The 19527-nt window shown below is 38.1% G+C and overlaps 2 long non-coding RNA genes across 3 annotated transcripts in view; one reads left to right on the top strand and one right to left on the bottom strand.

The window, feature by feature from the left end:
• The window catches only part of LOC145721748 (uncharacterized), a 78607-nt gene that overhangs the window by 30596 nt on the left and 28484 nt on the right, over nt 1-19527 (top strand). The window lies entirely within an intron of this gene.
• The window catches only part of LOC145721749 (uncharacterized), a 43559-nt gene continuing 38149 nt past the window's right edge, over nt 14118-19527 (bottom strand). Inside the window, exon 3 of the long non-coding RNA XR_014145613.1 lies at nt 14118-19374. This is a non-coding gene — a long non-coding RNA (uncharacterized LOC145721749). The remainder of the gene's footprint in view (nt 19375-19527) is intronic.

A 19527-nucleotide genomic window follows, 5' to 3' on the forward strand; every position in this document is an offset into this window, starting at 1 on the left:
TTGAGCACATTGTTTACCATCTACGGAGATAAGGCAACAGAGACTGAGTGAGCCTTGTATTTCCCAACATCTTCCTCCAAAATGCAAACTCACGTCCACCAGAGGCTTTTAAGAAAATTCTTAAAACACAGTATTACTTATGCATCAGGCAATTTCTCCCTTTGAAGAAAATTTGGCTTTTTTTATTTTTTTGCTTCTTCTCACAAGATCTGGTTTCATTTGAATGAGTTTTAAAATATGAGTATCTCTTAAGAGATTAAATCTTCTAAGCCTACTTATCCATTTGTTCATGTGAACTCTCTGTTTTCACCAAACTTTGAATTCTTGGAGTTTTGACTATTGCTTGGCATAAAATATGTAGATAATAAATATTACTTGAATAAGTAAATGGATGGTATCAGACATGGTATCAGAATACTAGAAAATGGAACTAATGACTATGCATTTAATAGTAAATTAAATAACATATAATCCCCTCTTAGTATTAAGTCATAAAACACTAGGTATCTCTGCCTATATCAAATTAACATTTCATTAAATTACAGGAGTCATGTTGTATTTCATCAGTGAAATCATTATTTCAAAAAATAGTTGTTGTATACTAGCTTTGGTGGGGAAAAGGAAGCATAATACCCTAGGTAGTATACTCAATAATATCATTAATAGACTGCTTCTATTAATGGGTCCTATTGACAGGTGTTGCTGTTACTGGTATACAATGATAATGGATATTAATTAAAGATGAATTTAAAACCAGAGTTGAGCCCCAGGGAAAAGCTTGAAGGTTATGAATTGTATATTTGGAGCCTTTTCCCTCTTGTGTCTTCTCCTCTCTCTTCCACTTCATAGAATCAAGTATTCTCCCCTTGTACCACACACTGGTTGCTTAATCAATAACTAATTTTCTTGGTTTTTCTGTCCTAATAGACCTCTGCTTTTATTTAGGTATCCATCCTCCTCTAGGAGCTGGGTGCTTGGAGGGATATTGGCCCCATCTCTAGCTCCAAAAGCAATCATGGCATTCTCATTCCCCTGGCCAGAGATGAATATGGGCACTCGTTTCTGACATAATTTCAACAGTGCAACATCATGGGAATGATGTTTGCCTGGGAATTTTGGGGAAAGGTTTAGCCATCTTGTGACACACAGGAACGGAGGGTGCCATCTTGCTCTGGACATTGTTGTGCTCTATCTGGTGTTGGCACCTGGACTTGTTATGGCTTTACTTGCTACGAGGCTGAAGATGAAGCCAACAAGCAGAGAAAGGCAAAGGCAAGAGATTATAGGGAAATGGAGCTGAACTCTATACGGTCTACCTGACTTCTGTGTAAGCCAATTTTATCTGAAGTTTTCTGTCACTTGCTGCTAAAAGCAGCTTAACTAATAACCTTTCCTTCAAGTACTGGATAGTCTCATGTTTTCCTTTGGTACCCAAAGCCCCCCATCAGAAACCATCCAATCTTCTCTTTACAGCATTCCTCCCTCTACATTACCACTTCTTTAGCTCATTATTCATTAAAACTGCATTTATCTGACTGCCTCTATTTTCAGCTAGATTCAAGGGGAAAACCTATCTGATGCTAATTTTCACTAAAATTTTTCCAGGAGACAACCAATCTGATGCTGAGTCATACTAAGCTGAGAATAACTGGACCCCTTGGAGCATCCATATTCTCAATGCAGAACTTGTTCACTGAAATAAACCTTGGACTGGTTTAAGTTTAGGAAAAGTGACAAAATGAAGAGAATTTCAAGCAATGTGAGGAAATATCTGAAGTTGGTTCTTAACTTGTTCTTCCTTGAAGCTAGGCTAAAGTATATCAACATATTTATAATGTTATGTGGATTTTATCAACTCTAAATCTAGGAAAGCTGACCATCTATGAACGACATACATAGAAATATAATTAACCAGAATGTTTGACTTTTATTCTCAACTTGGTCTGGAAGATGAGAATTTAATGTGGATGTTTAATAATTAACATATAACCTTTCCTTAAAGTCTTTTGGTTAGGGCTAAAAAAAATATTAAATGAATTACATTAGAAAAGAAGAAAATCATTTTCTTAAGCAAAAGGAATACTTTAGCATCATAGCTTGTACCGTCCACCCTTAGAACTGATTGCAAAGAGGAAAGCTTACTTGATGGTCTGTGATTATTTACTCTCAGCAAGGCCTGTAATCTGAAGGATTTCATCCAAATGGAGCTAGCTCACACCAAGGACACATGATGGGCTCTCGAACATAATTGGCGCCACTTAACAGGATGGTGGTTAATGTTGCTGTCTGAGTAAGGAGAGCATGTGACCAAGGATCAATTTCACATCATCACAACTGAAGATTCCTTTTTCAAATCAGATTCTTTGGGGGATACTTTGAAAACCTCAGGTTAAGTGACAGAGGAGCTGAGAAATGCTTTTATGAGCATTGATGATGAAAGGAGCTATTTTAAAGGCTAAGATCAGAAAAGAAGAGCTGATCCTTTCTGAATGGGCTATTCCAGGCATCTCTTATGAGTGAAGGCAAACAGAGAGTTACTGCGCTCAGACCAAATCTTGATAGCTCCATTATTCCACCAGGTATAGAGAGAGGGCCGTGACAACAGGATTATGACTCACTGTGGCCCAAAACCTGGCACAGTGACTGGTACAGGGGGTACTTCTCATTGTTATTTACTGAATATCTGAACAATGGAAAGGCTGAAATGAAGGGGTCACTTCTCCTCTAGCAGCAGCCATTGATAGGTCCCTCAAAGGAGTTTCTTTATTCATTTGCTACCATTGTTTTTATGGTCCCTAAAGATTCGAAAAAGAAGAAGGAGTTAAAAACAAGAATCAAGATAGGAACAAATCGCTTTGGGAGCCCAAAGCAGAAAGCAATTAAATGCCTGGGGGAGCCAGGTGTATTTCCATACAGGTGTCTTATGGAGTCAATGAACTGGTGTCTTAGAGTCAATGAAGTCTTATTGAATGCCTACTGTGTGCCAGTGGAGAGACATGGGAAGCTTACACAGGCCAGGAAGTCTGGGTTGGGACAATGCCCAAGGTTCAGGGTAATTATAGCTTTAGGTATGTCTGGAGTCCATGGGAATGTCGGGGAAGGACGGGTGGCAAGAGAGGAAACCAGAAGCTGAAAGAGAGGGACTGCCAGGATCGAATCTTGTGTTTTGGAAAGTGTTTCATGTGAAGAATGAATTCGTGGAGAGAGAGATTAGAAGCAGAAGAGCCAGTGAAGAGGTCATTTTAATAGCTCATAGGAGAGCATTAAACCCATTTCCAGTGAGAAGGAAGAAAATACAGAATCCAGGGAGTTTTTAAGAAACAAAACAAAAGCACGATCAGGAGGACCAGGGGACTGATGCGTTGTGGAGGGAGAAAAGGGGAAGTTGAGGATTATTCCAAGGGTTATAGTATACAACTCCAAGGAGATATACAAATAATTTCTTCCATAAAAGCTCCTGTGTTTATGTATGTCATTAAATCACTGAAGAGAGAATAGCGTTGTGAAAGTAATGTATTAATAATTTATTAATAATAATAGGTAACAGATTGTAGACATGGTAGGGTGTAGAGAACTGAAGAAAAGATCCTCACTAAGTTCACAAAGTGAATGATATTAAATAAAACGTTCTCTGAAATTCAGGATACATAGTATTATTATTCATCTTATTATAGATGTTATCAATAATAATAAATAGAAGCTATTTAAAATAAACATCAGCTATACGCAAGAAGCCAGAAGGAACATAATATTTTCAGTAATGCTTCTAGATTTTCAATTAAAATTTTCCTCCTTGGTTTTCAATTCTTACCCTGAGCTTTTTGACTTAATCTTCACATATTTAGCCCCAAAGTCCTATCAGTGAGCATTACTAGTCATATTTTAAAAGAAAAGGAAATAGCTAAGTCATCTGTTTTCACTTTTGATGCTGAGTTGGTCTAGACAGGATGAGTTTATTTTAACAGCGCTTTCGGCTAGTAGCCATTATGCCCTTAGAAATGTGATTTTTCAATTGAGGATATGCTATTCGAGTACTTCCATTGTTAAGAATGGCTCTTTGGTTCTTTATAAGTATTTACCTATTGTTATTACTAAAAATAATGATACTATAGGCATAGGGTAATTTATAGTTTTAAAAATGCCCTTACATTTCTCACTTGACTCATAACAGATGTTTGATGTTGATAGGGCTCATAGAATTAAGTCCTTTGAAGTAAAACTTAACTCCTTTATTATGAAATTATAATGAATATATAATAAGGTACACAAAACATGTACAACTCAAGGAATTAAGACAATCAACTGTGGAACCACCTCCCGGTCACGAATCATTGTCAGAACCCCCAAATCCCCTCCTGCCCTCCTCAACTCTCACACCGACCTGTGCCCCACAGGGAACCACCAACACTTCCTGGCTTTTCTTTATAATTTTGCCAACCACATATGCATCCCCAAACATTGTAATATTTGTTTGTTTAACTTGATTTAAATAGAACTGTGCTCTATGTATTCTTTGGAGCCTGGCTTCTTTCACTCAAGATAGTGTTTTGGAGACTTATTGACATTGTTTCTAGCTATAGTTCATTCGTTTTCATTGCAATAAAGTATTTTCATTGAATGAATATCCCACAACTTACTTATCCCTTATACTATTGATGGATATTTGGATTGTTGCCAGGTTTTGGCTAATGTAAATAATGCTTTTATGAACTTCCTTCTACTTGTGTTCTGGAGGGCGTATATGCATATGTTAGTATATATCTGGTAGTGGAATCCTTGGGTCACAAATGACGTACATACTAGATAATGTCAAATTGTTTTCACTTGTTTATACCAATTTACATCTCCATCAACAGCAAATGAATATTGTTGTTCCGGCTACTCATTAGCACATTGCTATTTGGTCTTTAATTTCTTACTTTCTGGTGGGGGACTATAGTACTATCTTATTTTAATTTGCATTTCTTTGATTATTACCAATGGGATTGAGCCCTTTTTCATGTGTTTATTGCCACTTGGGTATCTTTTCTTCTAAAGTATCTATTGAAATACCTTGCCATTTTGTTTTGTTTTGTTTTTCTATTGGGTTATCTTTTTCTTTTCTTTCTTCCTTTCTTTCTTCCTTCCTTCCTTTCTTTCTTTCTTTTTTTCTTTCTTTCTTTCTTCTTTTTAAGATTTCATTTATTTATTTGACAGAGAGAGGGAGAGAGAGCACAAGCAGGGGGAGCGGCAGGCAGAGGGAGAAGCAGGCTCCCCGTTGAGCAGGGAGACAGACGTGGGGCTCGATCCCAGGTCTGGGATCATGACCTGAGCCAAAGGCAGACACTTAACCTACTGAGCCACCCAGGTGCCCCTATCCATCTTTTTCTTGTTGATTGCTAGGAGTTCTTAATATATTTTGGATGTAAATTCTTTGTCATTTTTATTAAAGATACATTTTTTTTTCTGGCTTATGGCTTGCTTTTTCACTTTCTTCATGGTGTCTTCTGATGAACAATTCTTAATTTTAATGTAGTCCAATTTATCAGTCTTTTCCTTTATGGTTATCATTTTTCATGTGCTTTCTTTGTTGTATAAGAACTCTCTATTTACTCCAAAAACCAGAAGGTGTGTCCTATTATAAAGAAATGGACACATAGAGAGATGGGGTGGTTTACCAAACTCATATCCAGTTATTTTGATACCAAATTCTGCTTTATCTCCATTACATCATGCTAATGTCAATTTTTAATGCAGAATTATTTTTATTTATTTTAGTCACTGATCTTTCCTCATTGCTTGAGGTAGTACAAAGCTTTAAGAGTATGGAGGAGCAGGTGATGGTACTTAGGGATAAGAAAAGTCCATAAGCTCTCACATGTCCCTTTATACCCTCAACTGGGCCTAGAAGAATATTTGGAGATACTACAACTTTAATGCTCATACAGCCTTTTTTCAGCTGATTAATATTCCCACACATCTTCTGGCCTCATTTCTGTCCTACACATTCAAGACCAGGTAAAATACAGTGCAATAGGGGATTTAGGTTTGTAGAGAGTATATATGCTAAGCCAATAAATCACCTTAAAAGGTTTTTTGTTGTTGTTGTTTTTTTTTTTTGAATAGCAAAATACATGGAAAGTTTTGGGGAAGGATCTATAAATAAAGCAGTAACCCAGCATGTTTTCAGCTGAGTATAGGCCTCCTCAAGTTTCATAGGGATGTAAAGCTACATATGATCCCACCTCTGCTGGATAAAGATCCCACCAGATTTAAGAAGCATCTAGAGTTCCTATAAACACTCTGGCAACTTCCCCTAAGTGGTTCTAAAAACTCTGGGTTCATCTCTGCTTGCTCACTGGGAGTAAATGACTGGTACAGACCAACTCCAATACATCCCTAACATTATTTTGGATAACCAATTTTGACATAATTTTAAACTTGCAGAAGTTGCAATTATACATAGATCTCCCATATGCCCTTATGCAGTTTCACTACTTTTTTACATTTTAGTCTATTTGCTTTATCATTCTATCTATCTACACTGAATACATTTTTTTTCTGAAGCATGTAAGAATGAATTGGAGACATCATGTCGACTTTTCTCCTAAATACTTTGTTATATTTCCCATTGTCAGTATTATAGGCTCATTTGGTATTTTCCTTGCCTGAGCTTTGGAATCAATTTTTTTTTTATGGATCTCTAGTTCTATTTAGTGGAGAATGGTATTTAGGAAGCTAGATCCAGGTAGCATTTACACAACTGCATGCATTTATCAAAACTTACAGAACAGAGAAAGAGTGATTTAATTTTTTCTTTCTACTTCTTTGTATTTATAAAATAATATATGTAATCATTATAATAAGAAAAAATAGAAGTTTTAAAAATGAAATTCAGGCCATTAGTAAAGTCTCTATCAATCAATCAAAATATAGTACATTTCCAGTACCCACACAAATTATCTGCGTTCCCTTAATGTCAATCTCTCCTTCCACCCAGCCCCTGACAGCCACTGACGTATTTTCTGCCCCTATATTTTTTGCCTTTTCAGAATGCCTTATAAATGGAGTCATATGGTATATAGCCATCTTTCTCTTAACTTCATTCATTGAGCCTTTTCCATACTATTGCATGTATTGGTAGTTTGTGGGGTTATTTTTTATTGCTGTGTGATATGCCATTGGATATATTAAGTTTATCCATTCATCAGCTGAAGAACATTTGACCTTTGGCAATTATGAATAAAGCCACTATAAACATATATGACAAGTTTTTGTGTGAACATACATTCTTCATTTCTCTTAGGTAAATACCTAGGAGTAAGATTACTAGATTGCATGATGTGTTTAACTTTATAAAGTAAAACTTTATGCTTTATAAATTATTAAAAAATGAAGTATAAAAATGCCCTTCACTTTATACAGTTTAAACTGTTTACCTTTATAAAGTAAAACTGCCAAACTGTTTTCTGCTTGCATTCACACCAGCAATGAATGAACATTCTAGTTGCTCTGATCTTTGCCACCACCTGGTATTGTAACATTAAACAACGACAACAACAACAATAACAACAAAACTTTAGGTATTCTAATAGATGTATAGTGATATCTCATTTGTGTTTTAATTTGCATTAACATGATTATTAATGACATCGAGCATCTTTTTATATAACACCTCTGCTTTTAAAAAACAAAAGTGGACTTATATTGCATATACTGTTTGTAACCTACTTTTTATTTCCCACCTAACATGTGTCATTCATGTTGTTCTATAATACAATCAACTATTTTGTCTGAAGTCTAAGTAAATTAGTGTCTAGCAAATGTGAAAAATAGATGAGGAATCATGTAATGTGATGCCACTTTCTCTAATAAAAAAATAAATAAATCTAGAATTCACATTTTGGTGCCAGAAGGACACTTAGCCCTAACTCTTTCCCATTATTTGCTTTCCCTCTTGGAATAGCCTACAGATTATTATTTAGTGTCTCGTTTCTCCATTTCCCGGACCTCTTGCCGGAATAGCCTTCAGTTGGAGACGGAGCTGGCAGAGTAATCTGCTTCATAGTTCAATCTTCAACGTCTTCCTTCTCTTCCCTCCAATTCATCTCTCACTCTTTGATCAGCCTCTCCAAGAGGGAAGGGTTCAGACAGATTTCGCTTCTCTCCCCACTGTGTGGGAGACTTTCCTTACCTAGCGTCTTTTAACTGAGCTCTTAGAGATAGTCTACTACCATGATGACTCCTATTTCCCTGGGATCCACTGGACCTCTCAGGACCCAGTCACTAACTGCTCTGCTCTCAACCAGTTCCTATTTTATCATGGTCATGATAGTTTTCCAAGAGCATGCCACAGACTTCTGCTGGGGTTGATTTTGTCAGGCAATTTCTTCTAAAGTTACTTTTTTTACTCACTATTTCCATGGAGTCTTCTGTTTAGCTGGATAGGTTTCCTAGAACAAGACATGTAGTCCAATTTGCTGTTTTGTTCACCTCACCCACGTGGAAATTTGACATAGAAATTTGATAAATCAAAATAAGAGAATGACTTCTCAGAGTTGGGATTTTAAAGTCCCCTTCCCTGGGTATGCTTCCCTCTGATAAGAGGCTGTTCATGGACTTCTGTGCTCTCCTTTTTTCCAGAGGCAGAACAATCACTTGGAAAGGATCATCATGAATGCCTGGCTCTTAGGCCCCACTTCTCCAAGTGATCTCTGACTCTGCTGGTGAAAAATCAGTTGAAGCCCTTCTTGTTTTGAATGGTCATTCTTCTCTCCCCTTTGAAGTAGAAGATTTGTGGGAAGCAAGTTTCTCTGTGAACTCATTTCTCCTCCATGTTGGTAAGTACTTCCTCCCACTCTTGAATAGATTTCCAAAAGCTTCTCTCTGCCTGGACATTGACTCCACTTGGTCCTCTCCAGTTAAGTTTCTATTGTCCAGAGTAGGCATTTTCCGCCCCACTTTGTTGGAAGATTTGATGAGGACAAGCGAATCCACCATCTTATCCCTTAACTAGTGTTCAACCCGAAGCCCATCATATCAGAAGATGTGCTGAGAATGAGCTGGGATGGTGGTAAGATCTGACTCTGTCTCCCCTATTTAACACTCCTTCTGGACTTCTTGGCTCCATACTGCCATGCCTTCATTATCTCTCATTGTGTACTGAATTGTTCCAAAATAAAACAGCAAACATTATTATCTCACATAGTTTTTGAGGGTCAGGAATCTGGACTGACTTAGCTGGATGATTCTGGCTCAGGATCTTGCATGAGGCTGCAGTCACAGTATCAGTCAGGGTTGCAGTTTCTGAAGACTTGACTAGAGCTAAAAGATTTGCTTTCAGGCTCATTCCTGTGGCGGTTGACAAGTAGCTTCAGTTCCTTACCACATGGGTGTCTCCATTGGGCTGCTCATGGCATGACTTCCCTCAGAGAAACTGATGTATGAGAGAGAGATAGAGATGAAAGAAAGAAAGAAAGAAAGAAAGAAAGAAAGAAAGAAAGAAAGAAAGAAAGCTTCCCAAGATGGAAGCCAAAAATCTTTTCATAGGCTAATTTCAAAAGCAACCTACCATCACTTCCTGTTGCATGCTATGTGTCACACAGCCCAGCTTTGCTACAATGCAAGAGGGGACTACACAAAGGTGTGAATACCAGAAAGTGGGGTTCACTGGGGGCCATCTAGAGGCTACCTCCCATATGCCAGTTACCCTTCCCTACTGATAGCATTCTTAGAAACTTTGCCATAAAGGGCCAACCCTCATGATCTTCATGCTGGTCAGTTCATCAGCCTTTTTTCTGAGAGATCTCTCTTCTCCCTATTGCATGGCTTTTTCCTTATCAACAAATATTTGCTGGTTGACAATAAACATTCTAGTGTTAGGATAGACTTTTTTTTCCTACCCTTTATTCCTAAATGTCCGCATTTAGTCATAAGTAGAACTTACTCAAATGCAAAGTATCATGGATGCCCCAAGTTGGTCCCCAAATCTTCTCTGTGTTTGTGCAACCTCACTGGCTTATGGAAACGTTTCATTCATAGACAGGCTAAGTGCTCCAATCCTTTTGAAAGGATTTTCTTCATCTGGTAAAACTCAGCACCTTCTAAGGATCAGTGCAGAGGGTTAGAGCAGTGGGTCATGCAGTTCTCTTTCTCCTTCTTGGGAGTGTCTTGCTGATTATTATTTTTTGCCACTACTCTGGTGTTAAAGCTTTGTGATATCATCTCCAAAACTCTCACCCATTTCTTCTCTTTATAATTTTTAAGGCCTAACAAATCTGTAACCGTCAAATAAGCTTTTTCTGAAAGGTTGAAGACTTATAATGAAAGCTAACACAGAGAGTAACAAATTTAGAAAATATAGCTAACAAGGTAGTTTAGAGACTTTTGCTTATACTCTACTCTGAAGTCCTGGTCCATCCTTCCTAGCTACTTCCCTGATCCACCTGGAAAAGGCTTTTGTTAATTCCAGCCAGTAGGGCCCACTTCCCAGACACCTGGATTCCTTACTGTCTAGCCAGAATGAAGACAGAGCTCTTTACTTCCCTAGAAGTCACCCCTACAGTTTTTCTCCTTAAGGAGTTTTCTCTTCTTATGAATGCACCGGAAAGACATTGCCTACCCTTTAGGGGAAAGACTGCTTCCAAAGCTGAAGAACTGTGGCTCTGCCTCTGTCAGCCTTAACCTGATGGCCATTTCTAAACAAGCACAGTGACCTGATATTTGCATATGTAATGCAGAAACTGGAAGTTGTTTTCTTACAACTCCTACCATGATCAATTATTTTAATTATTGATGTAATTTCGCTTCAGTTTCATTCATGCTGAGAGGATAATTCCCAGAGTAAATTAGAAAATGGCTACAACACATATTGGCAGAAGACATTTTGTATCATTTCTCCTACTAGGATAGGTGTTACATTTAACACCGACATCCTGTCAAAAGTGAGCTATAGATTCCAAATTAATTTCCAGTCACATGGTTTAATTCTGGCTTATTTCCCTGGTTTGCATGAAGAATAGGAAAAGCATCTAGAACTTTCAAAAGAGTTTGAAAGTTCTGGAGGACAGGCTCTAATCACAAGGACCCCTTGCTGTGAAGAGGAACTCTCAGGATATATCTTTCCTTTGTACAATACCTGTCATTCAAATCACATACTTAAACTGTGTCAGTATTCTCTGTATCTGGGATGGCAAGAGGATTTCCTATCAAGGGCCCGGAGTATTGTACTGTGAGAAATGATAAGGTTGCATTTGTGATGAGTAGCAATGAGTCTCTATAACTGATGAGAAATTTCTGCATTTGGGTCTGGGTGGTCTTATGTAGCCCAAGTGCCATGAACAGGCTGTGCCCACCCAAAAACATTGTCTAGTTGTGGGCTCTGGGATCTTGGACCATCAGCCCATCTAAGCCAAATGTGCAAGATGCCCAATTCCAATTAGGAGAGAAAATGTTTATTCATCCCCTCCCCCAGTCCGTGGAAAGTGGACTCAAGTAGGTCTTTTGTTTAACAAGGTCAACCAAAAGAAAAAAAAAAAAAGAGGAAAAGCTAAAATTTTCTTATTTACACCTCTTATAAAAATTTCTTATTTACACCCCTTTTGGCAAATTGCATTTTAAATGGAACAGGTTTAAATTGTATAGCTAAATTTATGAAGTTGCTACAAATATTCAACAATGTACACCAACATGAAGCAAACTGTGTTTGAAAAGAAGCTCAAGAGGACAATAGTTTCTCTTAAAGCAAAGGGGAGGAAAAAAAAAAAACCCTCCTGATGTGACTTTACAAAACACCACACCAAATATTTTAGGCATTCATGAGAACTAGTTCTGGAAGCTTGTGTAAAGAAAAGACATATTCTTTTCCAGCACCCACATAGCTGTAACTACCCTCCCAACAGTCTCCAGAGTTCACATAATTGGCCCCAAGATTTTCAAATGATTTAGCCAAGTCCCTGGAGTAAAATATTTGCCATTTAAATGTTCATTGCTTCTTTCAATCATTCCTCCTTTTTAATATCTTACTCACTTCTTTGTCTAGTAATTCATTTACCAATTTGTGTAATCGCCAAATTTTTCTCTTTTGGGATAAACATACAGTTTCAGGGTAAAGAAGAATTTCCAGGATTTTGAATATGTTATATTACTCAATATTAAGGATCTTTATGATGGTAAATGTGGAGGATGGGAAGGAAAACATCTCTCTATACACTTGAAGATGGGAAGAAGTTACTAGTGCTTAATGGCACATCAAGTCTCCCTTTAGGTAACCAGCTAGCATTTAAAGTATTATAAGTAATTCAATCACACAATTTTTGAAACCAGTAAATATTTTCTAAATATGTACTCTGGGCATACACTGGAGGCTATAAAGATTGATAAGGCAGAATCCCTGCCCTAAAAAACTTACAACCTCATGAAGGAGCTAGGCACACAAGTATAATGTCCTATTCTTCTGAGATAATTGAGTAATAATGAATTGAGGCTAAATGGCTATGTTCCCATCCCAAAAGAAATATGGTTTAGATCTTTTTAATAGAAGATAGAGAATAATGTCTTCTCCAAAGGTGAAGTCGAAATGGAAAAGGATTTGGGGTTTATACCTGGGACACGACAGTCGTGCTTCATATACGCACAGTATTTCAGTGTTTGAAACATCACTGTGTTGGGTTATTATGATCCCGTTTTACACATAAAGAAACTGAATCTCATAAAGATGATATTATATTTCTTTAAAGCCACATAGCAAGTCAGAGTTAGAGTTGGGACTAAACCTCAAATATTTGTACTCCAAGATCAGTTACACCATATATCCAAGTAAGTCTTCTCTATATTCATATAAGCATCCTCACTATCCAGGAAGGCCCCACATGCAGGGGTGTATAATTCCACTAAGTCCATTTCCTAAATTTTCTCATGTCTCTTCTTAAGAGAAATGACTTCCCAAAGTAATTAGCCCAAGTTACCCAGTTGTTCCCAGCTCCACTGAAGAGAGAAAGGGAAAGAAATGTCACAGAGAAGATGAGATTAGAAATAAGACTGGAGCCATTAAACGCAACAGGTTACTGGTGATAGTTGTGCAATTTGCTCGAAAGGTATCTAAAGACAGGACAAATTCTCAGCTGCTCAGAACTATTTAAAACATAGTTCTGTCTGAAGGTCAGAGAATAGTTCCAGTAATCTCAAAATATAATTACACGATTTAGGGGAAATGGCCAAAAAACCTCTTTTTTATCCCCAGTGGAAGTGAAACATAGTGTGTCTAGGTTGATAGTCAATAATAAACAGAATGAACTTTACTTTGTAAGCTTTTAAAATAGAGACATTTATCTCAAACTCTTTCTGCTATTGTTAAATCCTAGAGTTGGAGACTTGTGACAAATAACCCAGATTCCTCTATGTTGTAACAGCCAACTTTCCCCTGAGGGAAAACACCTTTAATCTTCAAAAGACAAAAAGAGAAAGTGTTCAGATACAAAATTTTCACTAGCATTACTTATCACCTAGCAGACATAGCAAACCTACCCTATTGAGAGTCTCTATAAGACACCAGAGGGAATCCAGAGAAGGCGAAGGCACAGTGCTTATAACCGAGCCGTGTAGCAATTTTACTGGGATCACCAAATGGCAAAGAATCTATGATACATTTGCAGTTCGAATTAGAACTCCCCGGAGCGGTATCTTTAAGCCCCAGCCCTAATTCATTTCCAGATAGCCCGCTGTTTTAACGTGATTTGTAGACCGTCTGCAAAAACTGTGGATAAAACCCTTGGTAATCAGATGTCTTGTACAAATATAATTTACAGATCAAATCAGAGAAAAAGCATCGAAGCAAGTCCAAGGGAGGGAACCATGAAATGTTCCTAAACCCTATAGCGTCCCTCACACTCCAGGCACCTGATAAACTTTGGTCCACTAAAGAAAGGTGCCGTGCCAGACATTGCGAAGGCTACAGGGTGAGGAACACATGATTCCTCCTCTCTGGAGGCTCATCTCTCGTGGGGACGGGGCACACAAGTGACTTATCATAGACGTGCCTGCTCGGGATCCCTGAACCACTCCCGACCTGACGGCGGCAGAAGTCACGGGCACTGCATTCACAGCGGTCACGAGCCCCTGAACCTCGCTTACGTAATTCCTGTCTGCTCGTCTTGCAACTGGCAACCTTGAACCTTCTCACACATCAACGTATGTCATTCCTGATCCATTTGGCTTTACATCTTGGTCCTGCCCATTGGTGTCGAGCTTCCCTTGGACGGGTCACCTTAGTTAGAACCGCTTACCTTGGCACGGCCCCAGCAAACAGTTCGGAGGGACTACATGGTGATTAAAGAGCACAGACTCTTAACTATCTTTAACCATCTGTATTTGAAGACTGGCTCTGCTTCTTCTTAGCTCTTCCATTTTATCTTGGGCACGTGACATAACTTGTTGTTGGTGTTTCAGTTTCCTAATCTTTTGAATTAGGATTATAATAGTACCTAATTCATAGGGTTGTTATAAGGACTGAGTTAATACTTCCAAAGCACTTAGAAAAGTTCCTGACACCTGATTTCTGTATTAAATTAAAGTCACCTCCTTGTGGTGTCCTCTTAGTGCTGTTTGACTAAATTGAAAACAATAGGCCCTATATGGCCACCTGGCCTGGCCAGATCCTAAAGAGCTCTGAGTGAGCAAAGGCAAGGAGGTGGGCAAGTAAAGAATGTCTAAGTAAGAGTCCAGTCTGACTAAAGCACTGGGCTCAGGGACCTGCATATGTAGTAGTGGTTTTATTTATTTTTTATTTTTTTTAAAGATTTTATTTTATTTTTTTTTTGTCAGAGAGAGAAAGGGAGAGGGAGAGAGCACAAGCAGGGGGAGCGGCAGGTAGAGGGAGAGGGAGAAGCAGGCTCCCCACTGAACAGAGAGCCTGACATGGGGCTCGATCCCAGGGCCCTGAGATCATGACCTGGGTCAAAGGCAGACACTTAACCAACTGAGCCACCCAGGTGCCCCTGTAGTAGTGATTTCAAAAGGTTGAAAGGACCAGGTTTTGGAGTAACTTGAATACCAAGATGGGGTGTTTGTAATCTCTTCTGTGTACTACGTGCCATCCCAGCACTATGTCAGCGCTCTAGAAAGAATCCTGTTGGTAGTAAGGAGGATGGATAGGAGGCTGCAAGATGATGCAGGCAAGAAAATATTTTTCAAAAAGTTGCAATGACATAAGTAAGCGATAATGCATCATGAAACTAAGACGCTGACAATGTCAGCGACCTCGAGAGAGAAAATGCTAAGACAGTAGAAACTATTTGGGAGCACACCAAAGAAAGGAAAGTGTAGAAAAATTATTTGCATGTCTATTATATGTCAGGTCTGTACAAGGTGCTTCGGAAAACATTTAATTGATGCAACATCTCGGTTGGGTAAATATGGGTGCTTGATTAATTCAGATTAAGAAATTCAGGGAGATTAAGCAATTAGCCCGAGGTCGCAGTTCTAGAAAGCAGCCGAAAAGGGATTCAACCCAGTTCAATTTGGTTCCAAAGTCTGATCTTTTGTCACTGATTAAGTTCATGAAGGGAATGAAAAGAAGGAGCTGAATGTGCTCCCAAATGTTCTGAGTGGCTGGAAATGCATTAATCTAGGCAAGAAAGTTTCAGAGATGAGATGACTTTTGCTTTGATTTTAAATTTTGCTTTGATTTTAAATTTTAAATTGTTTTAGGATATGGAGACATAAAGCGGGCAGTTGGAAATTCAAGTGCCGAATTAGGAGAGAAGTCAGGATTAGAAACACAAGGATTCGTCATGGGGGGATAAAAGATTGGAAAGGTGTAACTTTTGGAATCACTTGCAAAAAGTTAAAAAGCTCTCAAAAGACAGCACAAAGAGAGAGCTGGATGAAGGGGATCAAGAAGACCCTTAGTAACACTTCATTTAATGGAGAGAAGAGAAAAAAAATTCTGCAAAAGGTAGTGAAGTCAAAGAGCAAGGAGGGGAGTCCAAGGCTTCAGGGAAGAGAATTTCAGCAGGGAGTAGACGGTCAGTAATGTCAGATGCTACTGAGGTCAGAGAGGATAAGAACAGAGAAAAGGCCAGTGGATTTGTGTGTAGCGAGGCCACTGGGACCTACGGGAGGACCCTTTTAGGAGAGCAGAAGGAGCAGGCCTGGGTTTAAAAGTGAAGGTTTGGTTATAAAAGAAGGAAAAGAGATGGGACATTTGGACGGGGATGAGGAGAATAGAACATGTTTATAGGTTGAGGAGAAGTCAAGCTAGAAGGGGTGACTGAAACTTGGTGGAGGGATGACTGTAGAGAACAAGGCCGCAGAGGAGATTGGAAAGGATGAGATCACACGTAGGGGAGGAGCCTTCCCTAGAGGAAGTAAGTCCTCCTCTCTTCAAAGATCCAAGGAAATTTGTGGTGAAGGGCAGCATAGTGAAGGGCGCCCATGTTGCCAGATCTCGCTTTCCTCAATAAAGTAGATGCAAATAATGATCTGCTGAAGTTGAAGGTCTGGAGGGATGTCTAAGGCGTGTGAGAAGAGCAAATAATCCAAACCTTTCTCTTTTACCTTTTCCTGCCATATTGTTGAATGGCCCATTACAGACATGGTTTCTCATTTCCCTTTATTGACTTCTTGTTGTTATCTTTTTTGGCCTCATGCATGAGATACAGTAGGTTTCCAGCTCTTTAAATGGTTCTCAGTTTTTCCTGGCACTTAGGAAATACATTTAACATTCTACGAAAAAGAGTGAAAATTTTATAAGAGGATACAATTGTAGCAAAACAATAAATAAATAGATAGGTAAAATAAGATATCATGACAACTCTTGTCATAAAAATATCCAAACGAAGAACCCGAAATAAGATTTTTGGTGGATTCCTGAAAATGATAGTTAAATCATGTAAGCTTTGTCTTCGATGACCAATGACATTTTCTACATTTTCTAAGCATTATACTAGGAAAATGGGAAACATATTTTTACTTTTAATGATTGTTTCTTGTACTTCATTTGCCCTATTTCAAGACAAGAAGCTACATCTTTGTATAGTGTAAGTAACAATAACATCACTGTTGATGATAACAATAAATAGAAACATTTCCAATTCTTCCAAACTGTAGGTCAGGGACTAGAGGTTAGACGCTGAAATTTATGCAGAATGGGATGAATTCCAGCCCAGCTCCTGCAGAGCACTCCCCCGATCCTCCGTTTTTCTAGAGATATGAGCAGTCTTGGGGATTTCCTGGTTGTAGAGAAAGGGCTGGTATGTAGTGGGGCTCTGCTTCAATTCTCATAGCTCTGTGAGCCGAATCCGGGAGAAAACATACGAGGGGGATGGTGAACTGAAAACTTTCTGTGTGGCGTATTTGCAATGTGGCTGAAAACACTGATTAGAATATCACTTCTCTCTGTTACCACTGCTTTTCATCGAAGGAGCTCAGACATCTTTGTCCCACAGAGCATTCCTATCTCAGGATGGGCACAGTAACTAGCCCAAGGCAGAGGAGGCACCCAGATTAGCCATTTAGTTCACTTAGTCAAGGCAGAGGTTTAATCACATCTCCCACTTGACTTTTCAAAATTTTTTCCCCTAAGGTCACCCAGTTTTTAACTGTTTACTACGTGGTAGGTCCTGTATTATTCATTCACATAAATTAACTTGTCCCATATTAACAACTCTGAAAGGTAGTTTTTATTGCCTCAGTTTTATATATGAAGACACCATCTATCTGGAAAATAAGTAATTTCCCCAAGATCATTCAGCTAGAAAAAAGTAGAACTGAAATTTGAATATAGACTGTCTATATACAAAGGTCATGGTCTTTACACCCTAGGAAGCCACTTATCCATGGACCCCCCTACCCTCACCCACATATATACTATCTCCCTCCCCCAGACATAGAGTCTTATCCTTTCCCTTGGTTAAAAAAAAAAAAAATCTTGCTTTTCAGTACATTTGTGCTTAAAAAAGTAATGAAGAAGAAAGCTCCATAATTTTATTTCTGAAAAGTAATACTGGTGTTACAAATGTTCATTCTGTATTAAATATTATGGGTCCAAACTACTTCAAAATACATACGTAATAATGCATTTTGAGAAAAATTTGAAAATACATATATAATTTAGGGTCCACTGAAGTCTGGTTTCGACCTCAGTACTCAGCCAAAATTTACTATTTGACTTCAGTTTCAGACTTACACTTGGCTTCTGAAAGTCGGAATAGCTGAATGCCTACGCCATAACGTAGTATCAGTAATACAATGTATGTTATTCGGATTAATATTAATATCTGAATATTCACTTTCAAATAGAAGTGATTATATGCTTACATATTATATATTTGTAATGTAAGCTTTCTAGAAATGAGATTTTATAATGAAATTTATAATATACTTATAGAAATATTATAGTACTTATAAACATTCTAGAAAGTACGTAGAGTAAAAGTTCACTTGTGTGCTTTGCTCAGATTTTGTCAGTTGAAGCATAAGTGCATTTTGACTATTTTGAGAATAAAATGCTACAATAACTGATCATAAGTGTAAGCTTACTAATTTTATGCACCCAAAATGGCCCTCGACTACTGAGAACCTTGAAATAAAGATTGACAGTTACTATAAATATAGGTCTATAATCCTTTGTCCCATATATCTTATAGAGTTCAGAAATGTTCGGATTTCAGAAAGGTAATATATTACACGCACCATATTTATCGACTCCTCTGCGGGGTGGGGGACTGGGAAACAAAAGAATGAAACATATTACTGCATAGTAAAGTGTATGAATATTTCTACTGAGTTTCACATCAGATCAGATTTTGTGGCCAAGTTGTAAAATATTTTCCTTTCTCAGAGCTTTTGGATTTTTTTTAAAAGATTTGTTTATTTATTTTAGAGAGAGAGAGAATGTGTGCACATATGGGGCGGGGCAGAGGGAGAGAGAGTCTTAAGCAGACTCCTCGCTGAGCCCGCTCCTCAACAAGGGGTTCCACGCAGGGCTCCACACGGAGCTCGATCTCAGGTCCCACACGACCTGAGCCGAAACCAGGAGTCAGTCGCCTAACTGACTGTTCCACCCAGGTGCCCTTCAAAGCTTTTGGATTTTTAAATTCCAGGTAAAGGATTATGGACCTCTTTAGTGGAGACATTAGCTACATAACTTTAGGAAGAGTAACAAATGTTTTACAAAAAAAATGTTTAGAAACATAAAAGTAGTAATGCAAGACCGAAAAATAGAGATAGATATTATTAACATCATACCATAATGCTAATCTTGATTGAGTTGTTTTGTGAACTGAGATTCATAACATTAAACTACAATCATCTTTTAGAATAGTATTTAATTTTTAGCTCTTTGGTTCCATTTAGGCCATTTTTCAAGAAGGTCTCTATTCGGGATTTCTTTATACCCTGTGAGGATGAATTAAAAAAAAATTCAGTGTTACCATCTATAAATTCCACAAGGATAAAAAGCTCTAAAAGTATGTACAATAACATTCATGATGAAGACAAAATGTATGAAGGAAAGAAGATAATCTTAGAGAAAGATAAGGTACTCAAAAC

Source organism: Leptonychotes weddellii, chromosome 5 (assembly GCF_054177405.1).
Source record: "Leptonychotes weddellii isolate Sample4059 chromosome 5, ASM5417740v2, whole genome shotgun sequence".
Lineage (NCBI taxonomy): Eukaryota > Metazoa > Chordata > Mammalia > Carnivora > Phocidae > Leptonychotes > Leptonychotes weddellii.